The following is a 5,279-nucleotide window of genomic DNA, read 5'->3' on the forward strand; positions in this document are numbered from 1 at the left end:
CTATGGCGTTCGTATCCTTCGCTACAATCACCCCCGGGAGCGAAAAGGGAGCCGTCGGGCGACCTAACAGCTGGTCACTATGAGTGGGTCATAGTAGGTCTTGAGGCGCTCGACGTTGACAATGTCGCGTCCACAACGGCGCATGTCCGTAGAAGGTTGAACTGGTTCGATAACGTAGTTGACGGGAGATGCGTGTTTGACGATACGGTAGGGGCCTTCATACTTGGGCACTAGTTTGGATGAGAGACCAGGTGTAGCGGAAGGAACCGAGAGCCACACAAGCGCTCCAGGAAGGAAGGTGGGTGCAGAAGTGGTGTCACCGCGTGTGCTCTTCTGGCGCTCTTGGTCACTGGATGTAAAGACCCGTGTGAGATCGTGGCACTCTTCGGCATGTCTTGCCGTGTCAGAAATGGGCGCACATTCGGATGCATCCGGCCGGTACGGTAGAATTGTGTCGATGGTGTGCGACGGGTGCCGACCGTACAGTAGGAAAAAAGGTGAAAAGCCAGTGGTGCTCTGAGTAGCGGTGTTATAGGCGTAAGTGACGAAGGGCAGAATGGTGTCCCAATTAGTATGGTCGGAGGCGACGTGCATAGCAAGCATGTCGCCGTGGGTACGGTTGAAGCGTTCGGTAAGGCCTTTGGTTTGGGGGTGGTATGCCGCAGTTGTGCGATGAACCTCGTGGCACTCCTTGAGAATGGCTTCAACTACTTCGGACAGGAAGACACATCCGCGATCACTAAGCAGTTCCTGGGGTGGCCCATGTCGCAGGATGAATCGTCGAAGCAAGAAGGAGGCAACATCGCGCGCCGTAGCTGCCGGTAGGGCGGCAGTTTTGGCGTATCTCGTCAGGTGGTCGACTACCACAATTGCCCAGCGATTTCCAGCCGACGTCAGGGTAAGGGGCCCATACAAATCGATGCCGACGCGTCCCAACGGCCGGGTAGGGCAAGGTAAAGGTTGCAGACCGGCTGGCGAGAGGCGGGGCGAAGATTTCCGGTGCTGGCAATCGGGACAAGAGCGCACGAACTTGAGAACGTAGCTGTACATCCCGCGCCAGTAATACCGCTGTTGAAGACGCTGGTAAGTCTTGAAAACGCCGGAGTGCGCACACTGTGGATCAGCGTGGAAAGCTGCGCATACTTCGGAACGCAGACTGCGGGGTACCACTAACAACCACTGGCGTCCATCGGGGTTATAATTGCGTCGGTGAAGCAGGTTGTCGCGAATGGCAAAGTGACGTGCTTGGCGACGCAACGTGCGAGTGCTTGGTTGGGCCGACGAACCAGAAAGCAAGTCTAAAAGGGAGGCAATCCAATGGTCCTTGCGCTGCTCAGAAGCGATGGTGTTAAGGTCGAGCGAAGAAACAATAATCTCGGATAGGGGAGAGCAGGTATTGTCAGGCAACGGAGAGCGCGAGAGGGCGTCGGCGTCAGATTGCTGGCGTCCGTTGCGGTACAGCACGCGGATATTGTAGTCCTGCAAGCGAAGTGCCCACCGAGCAAGACGGCCAGAAGGGTCCTTCAAGGACGACAGCCAACATAGTGCATGGTGGTCCGTAACGACGTCAAATGGACGGCCATATAAATTAGGTGGGAACTTAGTCAGAGCCCAGATGATGGCTAAGCATTCTTTTTCTGTCACACTGTAATTTGTCTCAGCTTTTGTAAGCGTGCGACTTGCATATGCGACCACATATTCAGGAAACCCTTGTTTGCGTTGGGCAAGAACAGCGCCGAGGCCAACCCCGCTGGCATCTGTATGCACCTCAGTAGGAGCTGTCGGATCGTAGTGGCGCAAAATTGGTGGGGAGGTAAGCAGATGATACAGCTTTGTGAAGGCCTCGTCGCACTGGGACGACCACGAAGTGAGGGCCCATTGCGTGTAAGCAGTTTCGTCAGGGGTGAGATGATGGCGGCGAAATTGCGAATAAAGCGTCTGAAGTAAGAACACAGACCTATGAAACTGCGCAATTCTTTGACGGATGTTGGCTTAGGGAATTCGGCGACGGCCCGAAGCTTGGCTGGATCGGGGAGAATCCCATCTTTGGATACAACGTAACCGAGGATTGTCAGCTGCCGAGCTGCAAATCGGCACTAGAGCACTGCACGGGCCGATTTTTGCGGCCCGGGCCCGGCCCGGGCCTGTTTTTACATTGGGCGGCCCGCCCGAGCCCGATCAAAACTTTTATGGCGAGACCCGAGCCCGGCCCGGGCCCGGAAATAATCTACGTTACCCGCCCGGCCCGGCCCGCCACCCCTTTACCTTAAGCCCGAGCCCGGCCCGAGCCCGACTCGAAACCGGCCCGAACCCGGCCCGAGACCGAAAAATACATGTTTTTCAGAGTTGAGAAGCCCGAGAATAACTCGCAGAAAGCCCGAGCCCGGCCCGGGCCCGCGTCAAAAAACCCGAGCCCGGCCCGGGCCCGGGTCAAAAAGCACACGCCATGCCCGAGCCCGGCCCGAGCCCGTGAAAAAACTCCTCTACCCGGCCCGGCCCGGCCCACGGGCCGGGCCGGGCCCGGGCTTTCGGGTAAGCCCGAGCCCGTGCAGTGCTCTAATCGGCATTTCTTGAGGTTTAGTTGTAGACCTGCGTTTCTTAAGCACGTGAAAACACACCGTAGGCGTTGAAGGTGCGTTGTGAAGTCCGGTGCAAAAACAACGACGTCATCCAGGTAGCACAAGCATGTGTGCCACTTCAAGCCACGCAGAACGGTGTCCATCATGCGCTCAAATGTTGCGGGCGCATTACAAAGCACAAAAGGCATTACGTTAAATTCGTATAAGCCGTCGGGTGTTACAAAAGCTGTCTTTGGCCGATCGGCGTCAGCCATGGGTACTTGCCAATACCCTGAGCGCAGATCTAAAGATGAAAATAATTCTGCGCCTTGTAGACTGTCAATGGCGTCGTCTATGCGCGGGAGAGGGTAGACGTCCTTGTGTGTGATCTTGTTTAGGCGCCGGTAGTCGACACAGAACCGCACAGAACCATCTTTCTTCGTAACGAGGACCACAGGGAATGCCCATGGACTGTTGGAAGGTCGTATCACCTCGCGGCGAAGCATGTCGTCGACTTGTTCGTTGATTACACGGCGCTCTGCAGGAGATACACGATACGGGCGTTGCCGCAATGGCGGTTGCGAGCCAGTGTCGATGCGGTGAGTAACAGTTGATGTCCGGCCTAGGGAAGATTGCCCGACATCGAAAGAAGAACGAAATTCTTTCAAGAGGCACACAAGTTGAGATCGCTGGACCGGCGTAAGGTCATCGGCAATGGTAGAATCAAACACTTCACTGGATGGTCCCTCACAGGCAGAAATAGCGGTGAGCTCACTAGAACTAGCGCAGTAATTTTCATCGGGCACGTCCATAACTTGCACGTCTTCAATCGCTTCGACATTGCCTAGACATTCCCCTGGGAGCAGCATGACAGGGTATGGCAACGGGTTGCAAACGAAAATGGTGCTGTAGCCCTGCTTGATGTCCACTGTCGCAAAAGGTAGCAGCAGGCCTGTCCGAGTAAGGAAGCGGTCAGATGGAGACAGCAGCGCAACAGCGTCTGAGATTCCGCAACAGTACATGGGCACGACTGTTGACGCGCGGGGAGGAACGTGGGTGTCGTCGTGGACAATTAGCTTGCTCGACAGGGAAGTATTGTCGGTGATCGGCGAATCTAACAGTGGCGAGAGTTCCATCTCAGCCCGTGCGCAATTGATAACGGCATTGTGGCGCGAGAGGAAATCCCAGCCGAGGATAACGTCGTGAGAACACGAGGTGAGGATTATGAATTCTATGGCGTGCAGAACGTCGTCAATGACAACGCGAGCAGTGCAAGCCGCTAAGGGGTGGATATGCTGAGCACTGGCTGTGCGGAGGGACAGTCCAGAAAGGGTCGTCGTGACTTTACGAAGTAGGCGGCAAAGCTTAGCGTCCATAACACATACGGCGGCTCCAGTGTCCACGAGTGCAGCTGCGCGAACACCGTCAACAAACACTTCGATCACATTTGAAGGACTGCGTTGAGGACTTTCACGTTTCGACGGCGCCACAGCCCTTGCCTCTTGGACGGCGACGATTAGTTTTCTTCGTCCCGAGTTACGGGACGGGGTCGCATCGGCGACACTGAGCGACGGCGTGGAGACGGTGAATGGCGTGTAGTTGGCGTCGGGCGCGCAGTCGGTGACTTTAGCCGAATGGGGTTCGTAATATGGACGGTTGAACTGGCTTGTCACGGCTGATGCGGCGCGAGGCGGCTGAGCGCGATAACAATAACGAGCGACGTGACCGGCATAGCCGCACGCAAAGCATATCGGCCGGTTGTCGGACGTACGCCATCGGTTCGCTGGGGCAGGTCCCATCCTTGTAAGAGGTCGCGTTGTACTGGGCGGATGCTGGTATGACGGCATGGCGGGCTGCGGTCGGGGCCTAGCCGCAACGTCGCCATAACGGAGAGGCACACTCGGAGAGAGTGGTTGAGACCTCGCGACGACTTCAGCGTAGCTGAGTGGTGCAGCCGTCGGAACATGTTGGGGCGTCGCGACGACATCGGCGTAGCTTAATGGAGCGGCCGCAGGACGATGGTGATGCTGGTCTGGCAAGACCTCGGCGATTTCCTGCTCGATCGCGCGACGGAGTGTGGGCATAACATTCGTTGCAGGCTGTTGCACATGCGGTGGATGAGCGAAGGTTAGCAAGGAGAGCTGGCGTGCAACTTCCTCCCGAACGAACGCTTTCACTTCTGTCAGCAGTGCTGTCTGGTCGGAGATGGTGGCCAAACCAGCAATGTGTCCGTCACACGATGAAGGGCGACGTGTCAAGGAGCGCTGCCTGCGTAGCTCCTCGTAGCTTTGGCATAGAGTGACGATGTCAGTCAAAGACTGAGGATTCTTCGCAAGCAGCATGTTGAACGCATCGTCTTCAATGCCTTTCATGACATTGCGTATTTTGTCGGATTCCGACATCGTCGCGTTGACTCGTCTGCACAAGTCCAGAACATCTTCGATGTAGCTGGTAAATGATTCACCCGGCTGCTGTGCACGTTCTCGCAAACGCGATTCCGCTCGGAGCTTGCGCACCGCAGGGCGACCAAACACCGCCACCAAAGAAGTCTTCAATGAGGACCACGTCGGAAAATCGGTCTCATGGTTGCTGTACCAGAGACTGGCGACACCCGCGAGATAGAAGATAACATTGCTTAACTTTGCGGGGTCGTCCCATTTGTTGTGATGGCTGACCCTCTCATACGTTGTCAGCCAATCCTCCACGTCGGTTTTATCCGCG

Source organism: Dermacentor silvarum, chromosome 10 (assembly GCF_013339745.2).
Source record: "Dermacentor silvarum isolate Dsil-2018 chromosome 10, BIME_Dsil_1.4, whole genome shotgun sequence".
NCBI lineage: Eukaryota > Metazoa > Arthropoda > Arachnida > Ixodida > Ixodidae > Dermacentor > Dermacentor silvarum.